General features: G+C 42.8%; 1 protein-coding gene across 1 annotated transcript in view; it reads right to left on the reverse strand.

Moving 5' to 3' along the window:
- The window catches only part of LOC142587313 (tachykinin-like peptides receptor 99D), an 837,205-nt gene that overhangs the window by 639,519 nt on the left and 173,819 nt on the right, over positions 1 to 23,867 (reverse strand). Inside the window, exon 2 of the mRNA XM_075698214.1 lies at positions 22,720 to 22,785. The gene's annotated coding sequence lies outside the window, so the exon portion shown is untranslated. The remainder of the gene's footprint in view (positions 1 to 22,719; positions 22,786 to 23,867) is intronic.

Here is a 23,867-nt window from a genome sequence, read left to right on the forward strand (position 1 = left end):
TCCTCCTTCTGCTCCTTATTGCACGATCTGTACCGTCAAACCATTTTCATCCTTTACCCGTTTGAAACGCTTCTTCAGAGGGAGGCATGCTGTTTTCAATTCAGATGTAAGTTTTTCGGAAATTTTGAAAGTATGAAAACAATATGAGGAAGCAAGTTTTTTTTTCTCGAAAACTTTAGAAACGTTGGAAAAATATCGCAAAATATTTATGATAGTGAGCCAAACACAGTGCTGGAGACGAGAGTCGATACAAGTTTTTCCACTGATTGCCACGAGACGTGGTTATTCGAAAGCAAACATTTGTCGGAAATCACTCTGCCTGAACAACACCTCAAATTACGCCAATTGACAAAACACCAACCAAGTTGATTTATTCAATTAACCTTACATTTCGCAGTTGCCCTGACTTCTTCACCAGAGGTAGTTTCATGAAGCAGCAGCACCTGTTTCTAAGCCGGTTTGCGACACTGGGGATGGTTTTCGAAGAAGGCGACCTTGCGAAGACGTTGAATTGCAAGTAAGCGTGTTGCGGAGCTCTCAGGAATCGACCCAAGTCCCGGCCCTATTTTGAATGTGCCACCACTCAAAGTACAGCCTCTTCCCTAGGTTCCTCTCTTTGTAGAGAGCATGGACACCATCAATGTCAAGAAAGAGAGAGAGAACCCTTTAATTAACAGCAGACCATCAATGTCAATCTTGCGATCGAGCGCCTTACATTGCACTGCCTTGGATGTACAGGCGGCGTATGGCGCTTTTGTATTGCCTCAGTCGTCTCGCGACGTTCTTGTCTCCCCTACATATGCGCACAGGCAGTCACCAGGGGAAATTTTGTAAACAACGCCTGCAAAATTTTCAAGGTAACGCCGATCTTGAACAAGTGTCCAAGTGTGGTGAAAGACTTGTGAACAACAGCTATGCGCTTCTTCCGCAGCACACGCTTTGGAATCTCCCTGGCATCTCTCAAGTATATAGGGAATGCAGACGCGTTCTCCTTTGTTGACAGCGGGACTGTTCCTCCCTGTGTTTGCTAGACGGCAGTTTAGCCCGTGGATTCCGGGTAAATGTTTTCTGTGAGTTCACCCAAAACAGAACGTTTATTCGCTACCCGGACGTTTATTCGAAACATCCAATGCCTTGCAACAACATGCCCCGTATGCAGAGCAGAAAAAGAGCGTGCCTCGTGTTCGGTGACCAAGCTCGGCCCGCCTTCATCGCACAGTGAAGTCAGTTTATGCGCTGCCTCGTCACCTCCCCAATCAACCCTGCCTCCTTAATCCTGCTTTCATCAGAACTCACACTTCGACCTCCTTCATTCGTTGGCCGTCTGTTGGCCGCCTGATAGACGACGCTTGCCAATTTGAAGCTACACTGGAAACAGCTTCATATTTCGCGCCTGATTTCCTTGTATGCTGTGGGGATTCTTATTCGTTTCATTTTTATCGCTATAAATCAGAGAGCTGCTGTATCGCAAGGACAGCTTAAGCAGGTGCTGCACCACAGCACAGGACGGGTGTTCCCATCAAAGCCCTTCACACAGACCGCTGAACGGCGAGTAGCGCAGTAAAGCTCGCACGGCCTTCTGGTGAAGTCTGGTCGATGCGGTGCAGAATTCTTCCTTCCGAGAGAAGCCGGTCGAGGTCGGTCGTCCAAGGTTGAGTACACCCCACTTCCGCCATTCCAGTGCAGTGTAGCTAACCTGAAAGTATTATCTGGCTAACCTCCCCGCATTTTCTTTCTTTCTATCTCTCTTTCTGGTTCTCTTTCTGCACCCTAGTGCCCTGACAGAAGCTATGAACAGCGCGCAGTGACGCCACATCAAATCGCCAGATAACTGGCGTTGAAAAATAAGATAGCCTGACGCTATTTCAGTGTGACCTTTGCAATAAAAATAATGTAACTCAACGGCCGCGCTGCGAAGAATGGCTCCTTCCGCGAGCCGACTGAACAAATCCGCGAGCAGCTTCTGTAAGCGAAGTGCCACCGCATCGGGGGAGAACGGGTTCTCAGATTTCATTCCCGGGGAGCAAAGCATGACGCGCTGGACAGAAAGAACAAGTAGACACCACGTTCGTAACTGGTACGTTCACGGAACTCTGGGCTGTCCAGTTCACTTCCAAAAGCGAACAAGCGTAGAAACATAGATACAGGCCTGTCACCCGCACGACGCAGCCGGTGTCGTTTTGAATCAACACCCACTTGGCCGATTCTTAATTAAAAAACGTCCTTTCCTTATATAAGTGCTCGAGAAAGAAAAGGTGAGAAACAGCGGTATCCATTTGCCCTCGAAGCGCAGTCCTAAATCTTATTAGTGGTATCACGCGTGTGAACAGAGTGGCAGGCTGAAAAAGGTCGAGCGAAGGTATACAAAAGTCTCTGTATAAATTAAAACTCCGCCTTTTACTTGTAAAATAAAAATAGCTGCATGTTTGAGTCTCCAGCTCGAGCTCTGTATACTATGTCGAACCTCCTCTATAGCTTCCTAGCACGAACAAGCATAGTCCATCTTATTACATCCTTCCTTTTAGCAGCTGCAGCAAGGTGTGCTACGAGAATAACTCAACGCAATAACCCTCCCAGTTCAGCAACACACCGTATATTCTTTTCCCACATCACAGCAGCACAAATAGGAACAGATGTCAGTTCTAAAGGAAATGGAATGATGTTTACTTGATTAATTCTGTGCGCATATATGACGTAAGGAAAAAGGACAATTTACTCACAGATTGCTGAGAACGGCTGCTTGGAGACATTTAAAGCACTTAATTATTCCACCCGATTGCTGATAACGTTAAATGGTAGAGATAACAACAGTCTGTGTGTATTCTCTTCGTTGCCTACCTACGTTTTCCATTAGCGCTGTAATTTTCTTGCAATCAATAAAAAAAGATATGAGCAAAAGCACGCCAAATACGCATACTTGTGTTGTCAACGATGCATAGTAGTGTAGAAGTGCATTAAAAGATTTTTACACTTTTTTCCAGGTATTTGGAATAAGGACGTAGAGCCATCTGTTGGAAATGGGTGGGGACCAGTCGCGCCATTCAATGTGAAAATATCTATTTATTTATTTATTTATTTATTTATTTATTTATTTATTTAAACGTACACCACAGGCTCCGAACGGAGCATTGACTGATAGGGGATTATACAACAAAATACGTGATGAGCAAGAACAAGAAGAAAGAAAAGTAACAGTAAGCAGAACAACAAAAACGCATCATTATACAGTCGCAGTTCGTAAATTTGCATGCGAACGCTCGCGGAAAAGTTCGCGGTTCGTGATTGAAACAATGGCACCTGGAAGATCGTTGCAAACTGCGATGGCTTGGGACAAAGCCGACGAATTGAAAGCTTCAGTTTTACCAAATATGCATTTCGTGCTCAGGTGATTACGAAGGTGCCTTTATGTTCATAATGGTTTGTCAAGTGGCACTAGGGATGGCGTTACGCTGTGAATATATTTATGTATTAAGCATAAACGAGCAACAGGACGACTATTACTTAACGTCTGGAGGGGAATGTCTAGCTTAAGTTTTGTTACACTGGAATGACGGATACAGTTATATAAAATGAATCGCGCGGCTCTATTTTGTACGACTTCCAGCATTGAAATTAAATGCTCTTGACGAGGCGACCAGATGGACGAAGCAAATTGCGACCAGATGGACGAAGCAAATTCAAGCTGTCGGTGGGCGAAGGTTAAATACGCCAATTTGCCTATATGAGCTGCACAATACTCAAATTTCCACGTAAGTAACCCAGTGTTTGTGACGCTTCAGCACATATGTTAGTGATGTGCAATTTCCATGAAAGGTCCGAGGTAAGGTGCAAGCCTAAGTACTTATATGACACCGCACGGGGCAGTCAAACGTTGTTTACAGAATACGTGAAGTTAGAAAGGGACTGTTTACGAGTAAATTAAATCGTTTTGCACTTATTCGAGTTCAGCGTCATAAGCCAGTTACCACACCAGGCATAAACAAGGTTAAGGTCCTTTTGGCGGATGAGGTCGCCATCATGATTTTCAATGGTGTGGTATACGATGCTGTCGTCAGCAAATAGCCGCATGCAAGAGGAAATGTTAGAAGGCAGGTCCATTCTTATAAATTAGAAAAAGTAAAGGGCCTAGCACGCTGCCCTGTGGAACATCGTATGTGAAATCAGAAAAAGAAGAAGCAAAATTATTGACGACTGCGGACTGCTTCCGCAACACTTCTTTGAAGGCGTAAACTCGTTCAGTGACGTAACCTGTAGAATATTCCGGAAACTCTCCTAGGTTATATGGTCAATTTCATGTACTCACCAAAACTCTATGGTGATGCGTTTAGATAGTTCATATCAGTGTAATGCGCATTCATCCCTCCGCTCAAGTCGCTCTACTGACGTAACCACTAATACGCATTCTCGGTACATGTGAAATGTGGCGTCATACCGGAAAGTAGCCAAGGTTAGAAATACACTTTCGTAGGAAAACTCGGCAAAGAAGCAGTATTAGAGGGGCCTGGACCACTTTTGCTGTTCTTCGTTGTCGGAGAACCGATGAACTAGTCTTTATAGAAGGTGCGATAGAGTGGCATTCTTTAGTTCGTGACAGTGTGGGGGAAAATAACTTCTTTGAAGCGAGATTCAACGTCCACGTCCAAGCGGGTCTATAACACGCCGTTCTTATATCGGGATTGTTTTCTCTGAAACATTGGGTCCACCGCGTATATAAGCGTGAATTAGACGGTTCCTAAAAACCGCAGGAACTGTGACCTCGAGATCACCGAAACAACGCACACGGAAAGATCATTCTTCAGCAAAACCAGAAAAATACTGAGATACCGCAGAAGACAGTGAAATTGCGTCAGGACACAAAACTCGAGAATTGTAGTGAACAGCATCATTGGGAGGGTCACATGAAATTCCTGTAAGCACAAATGATAAGAACCTTCGGGCTAAATGACCTGTTAAAGCAAAGCATTATTTGACGCTTTCCGCGGTTTGGTGTTCGTCGTCGTTCCCTCGTCGGGCATATTTGTGGATATATATAAACAACTCGGGCCACTTAGCATATGCTTTGCTGCTGCCCGACCTAGTAGACTTGGGTCGCTGGGTATGGGTGCCCAAATAGATAACTTGCAGCTGGCTGCTGCCTGGCCTAGTAGATAACTTGCATCACTGGTTAGGCGCCCGAATAGACAACTTGCTGCTGGCTGCTGTCTGACGTAGTAAACAGCTTGGGTCCCCAAGTATGTGCCTGCCGCTCTACATGTGCCCATTCTTGGCCAATTAATCAGAATGAATGAAGCAGTGTGATGCAAAAGATATGAAGACTAAGATGACAACTTCTGCGCTGGGTATGTACATGTGGGTATGTTCCACAGGGCAGGTGGCCCTTCTTGGCCAACGCCCAGAATGGGTATGCCACTTCGACGTACAAGTTATGAAGACGTGAATGTTTTAAAGCGCGACTTTCGTTTCTCTGGCTCTTCCCCAGTGTATGACGTTCGTCGTCATTTCCTTGCCTAGCAGGGCACGTGAGCACTGAGAACAGCTGCGTCTGCGTTTGCACTGTAAGTGATGATTCAGTAGTGGGTGCGTGTCATATGACCGAAGAGCATTCTAACTGCCGCGAAAGCAAACGCCAAAAATATGGTTATGTGCCTGAATAAGCAACTTGCAGCATGCTGCTGTTGTCTCCCGATACAGATTTTTGCTACTCAATACGTGCTACATAAAAGTGTTTTTCCGAGCCTGAAAGAAGCCAGCGTATACACGCAAAGTGCCTCGAGAGGCCAGTCGTGCGGAAATCTTGCGTCTAATTTTGCGTGTGTGTTGCACGCATGGAAAAACACTTTTATGTAGCACTTATAACGCAATCGAAAGCTGTATCTGGAGTTTTTCATGTTCTGCAATTTTCCCATTGACATTTTCATCTGATTAAAATAATTGAGAAGTTCAGTAATTAATTAGGGCTAATTACCCAATTAGGTGAAATGCAAAAGATAATCTATCTCCAGGCGACGGCAAACGACATTACGTTGGTTCAGTCCAGCTACTGTTTGCACATTTTTGAACACAACATTTGCCTTCTGTCTTTGAATTTAGTATGGGATATCGCAGCCACACCAATAAATCACCGGCGCTCCTGGATTTTGACTTGACATTCGCGCTTTCTCCGTTAGCGTGCCCGGAGTTGTGTTGAAATATAACATAAGCACTCCTAAGTCAGAATAAAAGGCACATCTGGAATCCGGGCTCACTGGTGCGTGCTTGCAGAATCTGTCGCAAAAGTTTGTGAAGTCATAGAGCACAGAAAGCTCGGTGGCGATGCCTCGATCACCCAACCGCGGTGCCCAGATCAATGTAAACGTGAACTGTTTCACCTGCCCGAGGTGCTTCTTCACTTTCCAAGAGTCTCTCGAAAACCGACGCCTAGCCGGAGAGTGACAGAGGTGACATGAGCTGCAAGGGCGTACGAGGCTGCCGCACGCGATCTTCAAAGTTTCAAAAACTATTGTCTCTGATTTTGTGAAAAGTAAAACATTCTGAGTGTACTGAAAGGTGCAAACGGTGCTAAGGTCTCGCGCATGCCAATAAAGTCGTCGAGCGGTGTAGTGGATTCCATGCGTGTTCAAAAAGCAAACCGCCGCCACTGAACGCAGAACCGGGACATACATTTATGTGAGCTCCTGGTTGCGAGTTTGTTTGCTACAGGTGGTACCTGAGGTCGTCCCTTTGCCGTAGCTTGACTACTTTCTTTGCGACTTTTCTTGTTTTGCGGTCTAGTTCAGTTAACCTTTCATGTATAATCAAGCGATTTTATGGCTACTGTTGCTTTAAGAACTTATAATTCAAGGGGTGGCGTTTCTGTCTTTTTTTCTTCTTTCCGGGCTTTCTTTCCGACGCAGTCTTTTTCATCAGACTGGGTCTTTATTAACAGGACTTCTTTTACGTAACAGTCTTTAAACACCCCAACTGCCGTAACATTCGAGTACCTGCTGATGATGATAGCCAATCGAGGGATAAGGAGACGATCGCCAAGGCCACTTAGATAACACACATTTTGTGAATTCGGTCCCTGGTTATTCTACCGACGCTTGCTTTAAGCGGTCCTAACGTCGACGCAGTGCTTTTCTATTGAATTTGGCACTCGCGGCGTCTGACCAATCACGTATACACTCGCCTTGTTTCACCGTTTTCAGCTAGCAACTGGCGCATGCGCAGCGGCGTAAGTGTCACGCTCCGAGCTCGTGAACTTCCAAGGCCAACACTTCCAGTGGAGACCATACTTCATAAAACGAGAATGTTGGACAAGCCGTCGCAGACGTTGCCTTTTAAATGTCTAGATACCCCAGCATTCCAGCGTGACGCCACGGGTCAAAGCGTGGCTTCCGCCTTTTACCTATTGGAAACGTTGACCATTCGTTACACAAACAGATGAGCCTTCAATGTGCAGCTCCAACTAAGTTGGCTAATGCGTGATTCTCAGCAGTGTTCGATGGGACGTGTTCATTGTGCTATTCAGTCCTCGAGCTACGCCATATTGTAAGCGTCCGGCGGTTTGATGGCAGCGTCAATTTCTCAATTAGTGCAGAAACTTCATCGCGATGGGTTCCAAATTACTTTTACCTTGAACCAATTATACCTACTGATGACCCTCCGCGCTCGGCACATTGTCTCATCCTGTTATCACTAACCAGGAAGAATGAGAATCACATTTACTGAGTTGCTAAGGAGTAATAAATAAATGAAGAAGGTGCCTGAGCAAAAGGTTGCAAAGGAACCTTCTGTCTGGTAGTAGACAACTCTAATGACATTATTAAGCATCATTGCCGTGAAAAGCAAAAATAATAAAAAATACTAATCCATAGACGTATTATTATTATTATTATTATTATTATTATTATTATTATTATTATTATTATTATTATTATTATTATTGTTGTTGTTGTTGTTGTTGTTGTCGTCGTCGTCGTCGTCGTCGTCGTCGTCGTCGTCATCATCATCATCATCATCTAAAAGGTGCTCACTGATTAATTCCTCTCGCGGAAAAAAAATGTCAAGCCTCTTCCGCGGCCGACGCCTTTCCATCGGCGCGCACATCCGCATCTGGCGTTACACTCGCCGATGCCGGTAGGCTAGTGCACGCTGAGCAAAGTGATAGTGGCGTCCACGTTTCTGCCTCTAATGACGGTGTCTGAGCTTGCTAAAATACCGTTGAGTTTAAGATGGAACAAACCTGCTGAGATAGATGAAATTTCAGCTTATTTTCTTCAATGTAATTTTAACGCAGTTTCCGCTATTCTTCTATTTATGCATAATGATTTCTAGAAACCACTTCTTTGCCGTCTGAACTAAAAACTGCGATTCTCAGGCCACTACATGGAGGCTGAAGGAGATGTAACGTTAAAATTTACAGACCTATATTATTTTCAAAGCTCTCAAAGCCCACAGGTCATTACAGAGAGGAGTGGGATGACATTATATGGTTGTGGCGCACTTGCTTAAAGTTAATACTGTCTGTGAAGCAAAGGAGACAGGGAGGTGGTTCTATTTTGTACTGGTGTGCGGGATGAAAGAGTTGAGGTAACCATTCTACTCCAATCTTGGACTGATGGTCAATGCGTGATGAGATATAAGTAGAACGCAGTCCTTAGGATGGGATTAGTGAAAGGCATTTTATTGAAAAGACATAGGCGATAATTATTGCGCCGCAAAGCAAGTTCAGGCACATCGAGGGTTGATTTCTATGGACAAGACGCTAGCATGACAAGAACGATTGGACAAAATGAAACAGACGGCGCGGTTCTGATTGGGCTCGAGAATGCTCGTGAGGAAAGCATGCCAAGAGTCCCATATATGGAGCATGCATATTCGAGTTAGGTCGTATTAGTGCTTTCTATAAGGATAACTTTACCGGGACAGTGTCAGATGAGAAATTGAGACGTAAGAACCCCAGCATGCGATTAGCGTTGGTAGATATGAATTTAACTTGGAAATTCCACTAAAGGCTGCCTGCTATGTGAACACCAAGGTATTTATGTGTAGTGACGCGCATCAGTGGCGTAGTATTGAAAACATATACTACTGGATTAGGATCATTTTGGTGACGCGAGATACGCATGCTTTTGCGCTTAGTTAAGTTGAGCTTCATTAGCGAATCGGAGCACCAAGAAGAAATGTTATCCAGATATTCTTGCTGCATTGCATTGTCAGAAGAGTTAGTGACAGTTCGATAAACAGCAAACAGTTTGATAGTAGATGATAATATTACACTCTAAGAACAGTTTACACCCTTAGGCGTGCCCCTTCTGCCACACAACAATAATCGTCATCTGCCTTGATGCGTTTCCTTTCTTTAACGCTGATAGCCCGGTACTTTCCAGTAGCGAACGGTATGCGCGTTATCAGCATGATAGCATTCCCGACAGGAAAGTAGCGGGCGCGGCGTTTTCAAGAAAGGAAACGCATCAAGGCAGATGACGATTATTGTTATGTGGCAGAAGGGGCACGCCAATGTGTGTAAACTGTTCTTAGAGTGTAGAGAAATTTGTGTTCGAATGCATGACCTCATTTCTAGACAAATTCTCAGTTATCTCATCTCAGATGGCCAGTTTGACTTTTATATCATGACGAGGAAGCATAGTTTGTTTGGAGCAATTTTTTGATGAGATGGATTCTGCTTTCGAAAAGAATATGTTTTCGTGTGCTTTATATTTCTGGATATATCGAAGGCTTTCGACACGGTCAGCCGCACTACCCTTCTTGAGAAGTTGTATCTGCTGGGTTTCAGAGGACTGTTTTATGATTTCTCAGAGAATGATCTGAGTGATGGCTAACAAGTTGTTGCCTTGGACAAGCAAACACCATTCAGCCGCAATCTTGAATTGAGAACTGATATTCCAAAAGGGTCAATTTTGTCAGTTTTGCTTTTTAATATAGTTGTGAATGATTTCACTTCATCTACAACCAAATCTATACTTTTTCGGTACGCAGATGACACAGGGCTGCTAACCAAACATATATCTTATGTAAAAGGGATTAGTTTGCTACAAGAAAATGTATGCGATGCCATTGGATGGTTTGAAAATAACGGTCTTACAGTTAATTCCGCGAAAACGAAAGTTGTGTGTTTCATAAATCTGTTAAAGGCAGCACTTAATACGGTAGCGCCTTTTTTGCTCTCACACAACAAAGGTTTATGTAATTGCTTTCCAACAGAGCATGTGGACTCGGTAAAATACCTCGAATAATATGTTGATAACGATCTTTCCTGGCACACCCATTTAACGTACCGCTGTACTAGACTCAGATGTGTTGTGTGTTTATTATTTAATCAAAAATCCTTTATCTGACGTCGGTTAAAAAAAACTGTCATGCACTCAATCCTGCAGTGTTTTGACGTACTGAATAACCGTGTTTGCATTTTCTTCTGTTCGTTGGCAGTGCAGAATCGATACCAAGAGTATCTTGAAAAGCATCGCTTACCATTCTTCTGCGACGAACAGTGCAGATCCGTTTTTGTCTCTGTGCTTGCCTTCCTTTAAGTAATTCATTATTTGTGCAAGCAGTTGTGTCTTGCCACTTTTAGAACTCCAATTTCGGACATGCACCCACTGCACCTCGATCGCTCCGAAAAGTTCCTCGTTTTATTGGGCCCCTTTGCGCTGCAAGTTAATATTCCCAAAATTTTCAATGAACTGCCAGACGATCGGCCAATCTGCCAGACGAACTGCCTACTTCCCTAGCATACTATTTCGGAATCGTCTGCCGATTTACTTAAAGCAATGCTCTTCATTACTTATTTCTTAAAAGGAAGTAGGCTATACACTTTTTTTAATTAGACAATTACCTTTCTTCGTGCAAAATATGCAACATTGCAAGATTGTAAAATTTGCAAGTGCAAAGCTATGTTTCGTGATACTGCGATTTTTAAAAAGAGCCGTGATACCACTGCCCGAGAATTATCGGAAGCTTTCTTCAAACAGTCACTGGGGTCACAGTGCATTAGTGTGCCTTCTTCAATCTTGTACAGCGCTGAATATGGTTTTTTTTTATTCTGTCGCATAAGTGCGCTCTGGTGATCGGATGTTGGTGGTTCCTGCACATGGTGCTCACTGCGCATATTCCTCTAGATTTTGCTTTCTATAAAGGAGTTACGCAATAAAATAATGTCAGTTGAGAGTAGCACCTTGTCCTCGGGGTCGTCTTTCTTGTGTCCGTTGTTTTGCGCTAAACAAAGTAATTATGGATACCTATTAAATACTTATTTTTGCTCCGTCACGTCTCACTAGAAGTGACTCGTATTCTTTATAATTCATTGCAATATCCCTCTGTATGTCACTGTATACTGGGTACTGACCGAACGCTTCCAACGATCTTTAAAGATTGCCTGTGCCAGATAGCAGAATTCTAGTTCATGCGCTGGTCTTCTGCAAGAGGCGGACATTACTTGCTCAAAAAAAAAGCAAAAGGCATAATCGAGTAGTTAACGAAAAATTACTAATTAAGTTTTTAACTAATCATCTTAGCAAATATTGCAATGTACAAATTCTAGCGGGTTCTGACAGTGCAAGTCATATCCACTTGGAGATAATTGTGTGGATGGCACCATTTACGAGATATACGCCATCAAACTTGTCGTAAATATGCGCTGCCGTTCCACTTACTTTCTCAACAAAACGACGTTTTATGCAATGAAGCACGAACTAGAATGGCGCTATCCACCACAGGCAAATTTAAAAGCGCACCCTACGGAATATGTTATCTGTGACTCGTGTAATGCCATCTGTTTGTTCGCCGACTGTTATCTCATTGCTCTTGAAATACTGTCACGTAGTTTTCTGTTTTTATTTCATTCACTAGTTCGCGATGAGTGATTTCACTCTTGCTGAATGTCTTACAATTTTTCCCATTGCCGATGTTGCAGGGTCCTGTGACGCAAGCCTCTCTCTGGCTTTGACAGACCCCATATTTCAATGCACAAACTCAAGATGGTAATAAAAATTATTATTATTATTATTATTATTATTATTATTATTATTATTATTATTATTATTATTATTATTATTATTATTATTATTATTATTATTATTATTATTATTATTTACAAAGTCTAGCGGGTTCTGACACTGCAAGTCCTATCCACTTGGAGATAATTGTGTGGATGGCACCATTTTTACCTTATAAAACGTCCACTGAAATGTTGTAAAATGATGTTTACAAGGCAATGCGTTGCTTCTCTAATAATGTAATTGTTGTAAATGCCCAAAAAACAAAACTTCTTTGTTTTCGCTCCCCACTTAAGACTACTGTAATTAACTTGCCTCTCTACTTGCATGAGTCAGACTGTGTTCATTGTAAATGTGCGCCTATTCCATACGTGGATTGTGTGAAATATCTCGGAATCTATTTCGATAGTAATTTATCTTGGTAACATCACTTATCCCTTATTTGTTCTAAGCTGAGGTCAGTAGCATGGCTGTTTTTTAATATCAGAAGTATTGCACCAGTGTCTGTAAAAAAGATTATAGCACATGCACTAGGTTACAGTGTGTTAAGGTACGGCATTACAGTCTTTGGCTTTTGTTCTGATCGTTGGAGTTGCAGGGTAGACCGGATTATAAAAAACATTCTTAAAATGTTGCATACAATTCCCCAATAGTAACATCTGCAAATATCTTCCGTGAACTTGGTCTACCGAACTTCCATTCATTACTTATAGAAACTGTTGTCGTTAAACATTTCTGGAATTCCGCTTTCAAACAAAAAAGTGCCGCCACAAGGCAGCTTAGGAAACATGTCCGTTATGTAGTTCCGCGTTCAGCCACAAGGTATGGTGCTGCCAGACGCTGTGCTTATGTGCCTGACATATTTAACAAATTGCCAGAAGAAACTTTTAACGCGACACCAAAAAGCACGCTCAAACGCTTCTTAAGGCAGCTACAGTAAGATTAACCTCTTGTATATTTTTTTTGCATTGCAATATTTACCTCTTCAACTTTTGTTATATGTAGATAACCAAATGTTATCTTATTCTTTTCAATTTTTGCCATTCGTTTTATTTTTTATTTTTTTCTTCATGTCTCATCAATTTATGTATATATTTTTGCCTTGTCTATCATATTCATTGGCACGGTCCTACAAGCCAACTAAGGCTTAGACCGGCCTGCTTGTGTTGTTTTTGTATATTGTGTGGCAATACACTATTATTATTATTATTATTATTATTATTATTATTATTATTATTATTATTATTATTATTATTATTATTATTATTATTATTATTCGACAAGGACCGAGAGGTATGCAATGGTCAGAGGTATACAACACCTGCCTGTTCTTCAGGAAGTAAGGGACAGAAAGATAAGTTGAAGGCATGAAGAATGGAACTAAAGAGGACAATGACAGGTCACAGAGGACTAAACTCAAGCAACGACAAAGAATATACACCGGATGTTTCAGCCAACACTTTCAAAATTTTTTTTAAAAATTTGCCTGTGGCGGATAGCGCCATTTTAGTCCATGAACTGTTCTACTCAAAGAAGCGGACATTACTTGTACAAAAAATTAAAATGCGTAATGGTCTAGTAATAAGAATCACTAATTCAGTTTTTAATTAATTACCTTATTACAAATACCCCAGTTTGCAAAGTCTAGCCGGGAAGTTCCCAAGTCGGATCTACTTGGAACGAATTCTCGCGCTGACTCCAGTTCAGAGATATTAATTGCCGAACTTTTCAGATACATGCATCGGCGTTCCAGCTACCTTCATGCTTCAACGCATAAAGCATCGTTTTGTTGAGAAAGTAAGTGGAACGCCAGCGCATTTTTACGGAAAGTTTGATGGCGTATATATCGTAAATGATGCCATCCACACAATTATATTCAAGTGGATATGACTTGCAGTGTCCGAACCCGCTAGAATTTGTACATTGCAATATTTGCCGTAATGTAATTAGCTTGAAACTTAATTAGTGTTTTCTCGTTAATTAGCCGATTATGGGTTTGAATTTATTGTGCAAGCAATGTCCGCCTCTTGGAGTAGACCAGCTCACGGACTAGAATTGTGCTATCTGCCACCGGCAATCTTTAAAAATATTTGGAAGTGTTCGGTCAATACTCTGCATACAGTGACGAACAGAGGGATATTGCAATGAATAATAAAGAATACGAGAACTTCTAGTAAGATGTGACGGAGCAACAATGAGTATTTACTAGATATATTTTGCGGGAAGAAAAGTAATTGCCTAATTAAAAAAGTGTATAGTATACTTCCTTTCAAGAAATAAGTAATGAAGAGCATTGCTTTAAGTAAATGGGCAGACAATTCGAAAAGAGTATGCAAGAGAAGTAGGCTGTCTGTCTGCCATGATTATATTGCACTAGTTGGTTATTCATATTCGGGTGGGAAGAGCACTAAGGACTCGGACAAAGATGGAGGCACGTAGGAAACGACACATTGAGCTGCTGACAAGTGATTTATTATTGCGACAGACAAACATTTAAATGCACTGGGGAGCATTTTCAAAGGCAGAAAAGCGTGAAAATTGTAAAAGAGATAGCGGCAAGGGTTAGTCACACGTACTCAATGGTGTCGCAACGTGTTCTTTTCTATGTATGCCTTCACCTTTTACCGTGCCCTTAGCAGTGTTCCGGCCTGAATAAGAATCTAGTCTGATTATTGTTAAAAAGCTAAACTCTTCCTAATAAGTTACATGTCATTGCGTTAACAACTGATTTATAGAATGTGATGGCAGGAGTAAATTGGTCCATTTGGGCAGGTATTAATTTTGGGGTAACCTCGAAGTAGATGAGAATTGCGCGGCTACAAAATGCACTGAATGTGTGAATTATGGTCGCTTTATTTTGCACCTGCCGTAATTGCATTACATGTGCGTAGGTATGCACCACATCAAAGTGCAGTAAGTGCCTCTGAATACGCGCAAGATATAACGCGAGGTAATTTCGAAATATCGAAATATATATAATAATGTGATGCCCTGAGCAGTATTCTCACTTCATGAGCTGTTTTACGCAGCAACTTGGAGATATGAATGTTGTACTTTACATGAATATAAAGTGCACGCGACCCCACAATCTGAACACTGGCCAATTACATAAATTTAGATGTATGGGCAACGGCCGAGGCGCGTGCAACGCTTTTATAACCATAATAGAATATTATAAGTCTTTTCTAAGGAAGTTATCAGAATTGTAAGAGTTATAAGTATAAGAGTTATAAGAATTTCGAAGGGAGTTGCAGCGGTTTCATACTAATACGTTATTGAGGTCATTGTTTAGCCTTCGTGTAAAAGAAGCAGGAAGTATATCGTAATGGTCATCAGCGTAAAAGAGTGGTTCAGAATTAATTAAGTACTTTTGATTAGTACTGAAATAACAAATAACATAGGACTGAGAATTGACCCTTTGGGTAAACCTTTCTGAATTAGTAAATAATTTAATAGACCTGGATTAATATAAACAGCTCGCCGCCTATTAGATCGAAGGAGTTTAATTAGAGTTAATGCAAGCCCGAGAACACTGATGCAAATAAGTTTAACAAACAAAATGCTATGATGCCGCACGCTTTGATTAAGTCGTTAATAAAGCACCAGCAAATTGCCTCTGTCAGCGGCATGCCTAACTTTGTTAGAAAAGCAAAGTAGAGCAAAATCATAAGAGTAGGCGGCTTGATCCCAGATTAAGTGACAATTTATTAAATTTCATAAATACTTACTCAATGGCTTTTCAGTGCATCTTTATTACTTTGCTGAAGAAAGGCCGTATTGAAATTGGTCGACCATTATTAGCGCACGTTTTGTCGCCTTCTTAGTGTATCGGGTTTTCTGCCTTCTTTAGCTGTGCTAGAAGTGTTCCTGTCCTGAATGCGAGATTGATGATATGTCAGAAAGTAATAAAAATAAAATGAGCTATTATTTTTACGTTAGCGAAATTAATTACGTCAGCATCTGCGCTGGTTACCTTTAAATGATCCGCGATAAAACTTTATTCGAACGTACAGTAAAAAGTGATACGGCTTTGAACAACGGCTCAAGGGTGACCGCATGTCTAGCAATAAGACGGCAGAAAAACTCATAGATTGCGTTCGTGATATCTAAATAATTAGTAAATACAAAGCCAGACCAATTTAGTTCACTAGTTCACCTCACCAGTGTTTATGTTCAAAAGAGAATAGTTCCTTGAATTCATAACCAGTCTTACTGACTTACGATTCATGGTAGTCGTGAAGTTGCTACGCGTGTTAGATAAGATTAGATTAGATTAGATTCTGGGGTCTTACGCGCCGAATCTCCTTATGAGGCACGCCGTTACAGTGGGGGACTCCGGATTAATTTTGACCGCCTGTGGTTACCTGCAGGTTACCGGAGCGACAAACACGGTACGCTTACAAGCTGCCCGTGCAGAGCGTGCTGCGCAGCGCGTTGGCTAGCGTTGACGTCAGAAAGGATTGGACTGGACGGCAAAGCACGCGCTCTGGCTATCACGTGGCGTTCTCCAAGACGGCGCTTAAATTACCCTGAATTTGGCCAGAGGGCGCTGCAACTACGGCAGGTCTAGAGTTACTGTATATGCTACCGTAGGTAGCAGAGTTGCGCGTAGGTCCGCCATCTTGCCTGAGAAGCAACCAAGTCTATGCGGCGAAGCCGCACTCCGTTTTTGCAGGCGACATGCCTAGCGTATCGTCCCTCGACCGTGGGCGCTTTTGCATCGCTTGTGCACCGCTTTTCCGCCAAATCGCAAACAAAGCGCATCGAAACAGCTGACTTGATTAGATTGTGAAGAAGAAGGCGCTGCCCTTTTTTAGCGCGTGGCGTAATATGCAGCGCGTATATTAGTTTCTTTTAGTTGCATTCACCTGTGCACTTTTTCCGCCCTAATAACGTATGGGCGCTCGCGTATCTAGAATAGATTGTGTATTCTATATACGCCGATCAGATGCAGCATTCGTGAACCGCGACGGTAACGATTAGATCGCACCGAATAAACTTAGGGAATATGGTGATGTTATTTTATAGATTCCGGAAATCCTACAAAATTTTCGTGCGAAAAAGCTACTTCGCAAGGTAGTATAAGGTTCGAAATAAGATAGCGTATTAAAAACTGGACAAACTTTAGTAATTCAGGTAAACAATCAGATACTTTAATAACTTTCCTTCGCTTGAATACTGCTTGGCACTCAGGTTTTGTTTCATCAGAGATAAATACGCTACTAAGAGCAGTGCAGTGCTCTTTTAGCATGTAAACAGTAACGAAAAGCACCGAGCGGCAACTACCTCTTATTTTAGCAATAAAATCACAATGCGAATTTCAGAGAAAAAACAAACTCTAGTATATGGCGTGCAAATATTTTGATATAGTGAGCTTTATCAAGTGGTGCTCTTTTACAAAGGGAACTGTACTAAATATAATGAGGCTCATACTTGCTTATGTGCCACAGCTCTCAACATGTAGCCAGTCTAAAATATTACTGGTGAATCAATGACCAACCATTGCTATTTCGACTCTGGTACCCCATTAGATCTTGTGTAGGAACATATCCATCTACCAGCAAGCAATGGATATCAGCTACACCTGCAAGTGTGATTTCATTATGTGCCTTTTCACTGCAGGGATTCCAAAAGTAGCCTTCTGTGGGAGTGTAGCGAAAGTTTTTCTCACATGATTGACATAGCTACATTATAGGGAATAATTCAAAACACAGTTAGGCCCTTACCATATGTTAAATGACGACATTCATTCCTCTTGCATCCTGGTTCACATAAGCTGTAGTAGATTAAATATCTTTACTTAGTAGTAACCTCTTTCATATTCAGAAACAACCCAAGCAGTGCATAATCATGAAAATGTGAGCTGGCTTTTTTACGACACTTCTGTGAAAGCAGTGTGGTGCATCACATGCAGAAAACTGGTAATTCCAGCTAAATCTTCTGTATAACTCTACGTGCTTCCTTTATTTAAAAAATCCAGACTTGCAGTAGCTTTTAATATTCCAGCTGTGAATTTTTTTAGCACAGCCCAAAAAGCACGTAGCTGTTAGTCAAGCAATTTCATCTCATACACACTTGACGCAATAGGCAGTTGGCTGAAAATTTGTTTGTTCAGGTGTCTTTACCTGAACACCCTTCACTAGTTTTACAAAGGAAGAACAACAATTACTGCAGTAAGGTGTCACGAGGCAGGCCGACGGAAACAAACGTGAGGTGCGCTGCGCACGTTGCGTTGTTGCTACGCAGCTAGCACGCACGTGGACAGCGAACAGCAAGATCGGCCGGATTAGATTTGAATTTGACTGGCGATAACTTGTGTCAATCCAGTTCGCTGCAGCGGCGGCGTCGGGAAATACAAAAATTGGCCCGAACATCTGCTTCTCCGCAATGCACGGTTGCTTGGCTACCACGTGATGACGTTCTGTCAATAGAGGCGCTAGCGGCGGGATGAAACAGACGCGCAACTCTGCTACCTGCGGTAGCACATACAGTAACTCTAGGCAGGTCCTCTCCGCTACGCTAAACGCGTAACTAAAACGGGAAAATTGGCTGCCGCTCCACTGTGGCTTAGCGGGGCAATTCGGAGCGGAGCATACCGTAAAAACGCTCAACTAAAACACTCTAATCACAACAGCTCGCGCGCGACGCCGTCAGCAAAAGTGCACAGCGCCGAAAAAAGAACAAAACAAGCCAGGAGAAAAAAAAAACATGAAGGCGGGGCCCGTGACGTATGTGTCACGCGATCTTCGAGGTTCGGCATGGGGGAACGCAGGGAAGGAATTTCGCTTGAGGAGGCTGGACGGGGCAAGGGGAGAGAGCGTCTATGTTTGCGGTGAAGCTCGCATTCCGAAATCATGGGTTCGCGACACTGCTTTTATTGAGCCGATTTGAAAAATTTTTGTGACAGAACGTTTCCTAAAGAACACGTAACAACTTCCAGCGTGTAACGAAAATTTCTTATGCGGCCTGGTGAGGGGTCCTTTAGGTAGCGTTTTTTTTTTAAGAGTAGCAATCTTTACCACATCGTACTGAAAACGGAAGAACAATCAGTAATTGACGTAGCAGTTCTGCGGAAACCCACCTGGATGTCTGATTTTCTCTTTATTCAACAATGAGTAATGATCGGTAATGATCGCTTCCAGGTTATGGGAAATGAAACTCGAAAATACGTCATCAGTAAGGGTGCTATAGAATCCAGGAAGTACTAAAAAATAGGAAGAGTATGAAGCGTAATTCATAACTGAAAACAACATACTAAAACAGTGTAATCACGGCAGCGTGGATGAGTGTCGCCAAGAATATTTATAATAATATCACCCATAATTACGACATTCTCATTTTCATTAGTCTTAGCAGTAAGAAGTGCGTTAAGCTAACTACGAATGTCTGAAGTTGACGATGATGGCAAAAGGTAAATACAACAAAGAATAATTATTTCCGCCCTTTAACCAATAAGGACTCGCAGTTATTCACACGAACAGCAAGATCGTTCCCAAGCTTATACTTCTGAACCGATACTGAGCCTATACTAATACATAAGCCTTGCGTCAGACGTCAGCCCCTCTATCAAGAGATACGTTTTTCGAGCACCGTGTTAGAAACTATATGTATTGTATTGATGGATCTAACTTTACAAGTTGAGATTCCTCCAACGGTGAGCTATATTCTCACGAAACAGCAGTGCGTCGACTAAATCTGGGCACTATGCACACAACGTTTTGTGTTTCTGTGCCAAAACGCCAGAGCCGAGTGTGTAAAATGAGGAAAAGCTCGAGCATTTCCTGGCGCAGTCTAACTATAATGGTCCTACAGAAAGAAAAGCAGAAAATTGCACATTCTAGGCGAAATGCTGCTATCACTAAGAAAAAAGCATTGCTCTGGTTCAAGCCACAAGGTCTACAATACAACATATGCACTAGGTTACGTCACAAGCTATGTTCCCAGTACTTTCCCAATGAGAACTACACGCGAACTGCAAGAGACTGCACCACAACTGATATTGAGATTATGTTTCACAGCCTGTCATTACTTGCCGTGTAAATTGCGTGTGTTGTGACATGCAATGTGTTAATTTGAACTGTCTGTGAACTGTGCATTAGTGCGTTCATTGTTTAGTTTTCATTTTATTTTAATAAGCTGTCTTGCTGGTATGTTTGCTTGAGCCAGCCAACTTTGTATTGATTGGCTAGGCGAGAAACTGCAGCCAACATTATCATTACGACAGCCTCTCCTACATATGCCAAAAAATCGACTCAAGGTCAAGATAAAATTTAATAAAAGATGGAGTCCAATTTGTCATCGACTACAATTAAGTATTTATTAGTACAAATTTATTAGTACCTGATTGAGTGATAATAAAGCTATTGAAACATTTAGTAAAGTTTCCGCTCGGATTTCTACAACAACTAATCGTTATATTGAAGCGAGCCCCTGTACCAGCCGCGCATCCTTCCTATGTTGCTGCTCTCTGTCTTGAATTTTTCCCCGGTATGTTTGACGTGCGCAGGATAGTCAATATATGGTGCGAAAAGAAAACCGACCAAGCTTGGCAGCGCTTCTTGCTTACAGTAAAGTGGGAGAGGATTCCTCGTGTTTCACGTTTTCACAGCGAGCCATGTTAAGCAGGCCTATGTACGTGCACTCGAAAACTGTGACCAGAACCAACCAGACGGCCGAAGTGGACGCGCATTTGTCGGGTCGCCTTCCGGTCTGACACCTGTCTTGTTTCGGGCAGGCGACGGCGGATGCGCGCCACCGGTGCCTGGCGAGTCGATTAGCTCCCAGGGAGTCGTGGGACGTCAAGTTCCCCCTCCCCCCAAGTGGGGCACGTCGTAGCTTTCTATCCCAACGCTCGGCGCACGCGCCCGGCACTGCAGTGGCACCAGAGTCCGAAATTAATCGCCGGAAATAGTTTCGAATGCGGGCTCTGGAAAAAGGGGCACTAAATCAGTTTATACTGATAGAGCACTGTTTGATAGCTGTATTGCCGTTATTATCGCAATAATAGGTTGAATATTAGAGTAAATAATGAAGGTAAAAGTTGGTTCTTTTTAAACATAAAAAAATTAGATTGAGGGTTTTACGTGCCAAAATCACTTTCTGATTATGAGGCACGCCGTAGTGGAGGACTCAGGAAATTTAGACCACCTGGGGTTTGTTAACGTGCACCTAAATCTAAGTACACGGGTGTTTTCGCATTTCTCCCCCATCTAAATGTTGCCGCTGTGGCCGGGATACGATCCCGCGACCTTGTGCTCAGCAGCCCAACACCATCGTTACTGAGCAACCACGGCGCGTTTTTTAGAACTTCCGCACTGAAAACAACCCGGTGCGTCAGTGTGGCGTCACAGATGTCAAACTATATTATTTTTATTTTTGTTTTGATTTTTGTATTTGCAACACGTTGATTGAGTGGAAGTTCTCGAAGCTTGTCACGTTCAGTTCTTGGCTCCTTTGGGACAGAGCGCAGTCAACTTTTACTGATAAATTATTCACTAAGACGTGGCAGAGACGCGGTCAAATTTCCCGATGTCATGCAGAGCTCATGCGGGGCCTTACACGCAGCGTCGCCAGCCGTCTTTCCTTTTTTGCGTCTTTTCTGGCTTACCACGGGTCTCTGTCATTGGGGCAGGAGTGGCGTTTCTGGCTTATAGAACAGTAATTTAGTAACACAGGCCAATATAATTTTCCCCTCTCTCTCTTTAGTGTCCCTTTAATGCAGAGTGCGATTATCTCTAGTGTTTCCAATCTTATTCGAATTAATCAACCAGCCTCAAATGATTGGAATATCAGGTGCCTAAATGAAGCAATCTCTTCGTGGAAAGTACTTTGTCGTTATCTGCGTTTGTCATATTTGCTGTGGCGTCTCCAACTGATGAAAGCGGTACGCTGTTCGGTGCCTTACGAAGGACTGCCCACGTCTGAGAAATCCGCTCTTCGTCAAACTTCAACGCAAATATTTTGCTTGATGGCGCTTAGTACGAGCAGAAGCAACAGGCGCCAAAAGTTGCCGTTTGATGCGTGGAGCGGTGAATTCAAGCCGAGGTTTTTCTTGGTAAAAATAACATTTTTGACATTTTAGTAAGTAACTATAGTCTTCGCGAGCATCACCTAACCTTTCTGTTGAGTTTTTCCATTTTGTGACTCTCGCCCTCTTTTCCTCTTTGTATTGCTCCTTTCCCTTACCCCTAGTGTAGGGTAGCAAACAGGGCGCTCGTCTGGTTGACCTCCATGCCTTTCCTCTCCTTGCTCTCTCTCTCTCTTTCCTTTTTAACTCACGTCAATGTGGAAAGGTGACCAGTGCTTTACGCTGAAACTAGAAACATTATCCACAAGGACACGCTACGATTTCTACATGACGTTCGCATGAAAATAAATCGGGGATAACTTCAGCATTATCCCGGTGATCGTCCCTCAGTATTCATTATATTTGTACCGCGGGTTTATGCGACGACTGTCTCACATTACTAAAATCTGTAGTTGTCGACAACTAATAATTATTACTTACAAAGATTTAAATTGAATTGGGGACATTAAATTCCCCAAACTGCACTTTAGGTTATGAGGGACATTGTAATAGAGGGCTCCCGCAATAATTTTGACCTCACAGGTTTCACCCCATCAATATACGGCCGTTTTCTCTGACTGGTAATCAAACCTGCGACCTGGTGCTCAGCAAGAGAATTGTCAAGGTATAAGCTTAAGTATAGTTAAAATCACTTACATTTGGATGATTCAAAGAAGACGTCCGGGATGGAAGAAGCCTTTCAAACGAGGCATTCGCACAAACCTGAAGAAAAAGAAACAAACAGCCCTCGTGCATACATGTAGCATTTCATTATGTGGAAACAGCGGCACTTTCGTCAGGCGCAGTACCATTGTCAATTGAAGCAGCATCTTCTGTGAACACAACATTGCGTGGTGAATAAAGCTTGGCGCTTGCTCATAACTTACTTAACAACTATAACTATTCATAGCATATAACTTAATCCAGCGAGCAGCGGCGAAGGAAGTGCTTGGCGGCCGGGCATCGAAGTAATGGGTAAGGGGTCATGTGACCGCCACGTGACTGCCTGTTCTGCAGTGGCAATTATGTCAAAATATCGACCCGCCGTGGTAGCTTACTGGCAGGTTGCGCTGCTAAGCTCGAGGTCACAGGTTCGATCCCGGGCGAGGCGACGGCATATCAACGGGGGTGAATTGAAAAAGGCTCGTGTACTTAGATCTAAATCTAAGTGCACGGTGAAGAACCTTACGTAGCCAAGATTAATCCGGAGTGCCTCGCTACGACGTGCCTCATAATCACATCGTGGTTCCGGCACGTAACTCCGGAATTTAATTTGTTGGCCGAAATTGTAATGTCTCTCCCCATCGAGCTGCGGACCAATTGTACCCATTATTGCAACATTTCAGAACAAATCTCATATACGAGTAAGATCGCTACTGACGAGGTGTTATCGGTGATGTTCATGCGTACGCTGCATTTAACAGTTCAGCGCATTAGCAATTCAGTTATAAGTAACTGAAAATCAGTCATTCACAACAAAAGTGCAACTAAGCACCGTTCATGCCGCAAACATGAACCACAAGGAGTGGCGGTGGACCATCGCCATTTGCTCGGATCAACCCCGAGCAACGCGCAGGTCCGAACGACGCGAGCCCTCTGCTGCACGATTCCCGCGTTCAAGGGCGCCCGTACGCTAGTATCGGGCGCGCGACGTGACTCGAGACATTGTCTTGCTTACACGATAAGCTACATCGCAGACTGAAAACATTTATCAATTTCCAGACATCCCGCAGTCAGTGACGTGTTTTGAACGGGAATTGACGTAAATAACGAGAGGAGCGGCTTCCAGGTGAACTCCGAAATAA

This window comes from Dermacentor variabilis, chromosome 1 (assembly GCF_050947875.1).
Source record: "Dermacentor variabilis isolate Ectoservices chromosome 1, ASM5094787v1, whole genome shotgun sequence".
NCBI classification, from domain to species: domain Eukaryota; kingdom Metazoa; phylum Arthropoda; class Arachnida; order Ixodida; family Ixodidae; genus Dermacentor; species Dermacentor variabilis.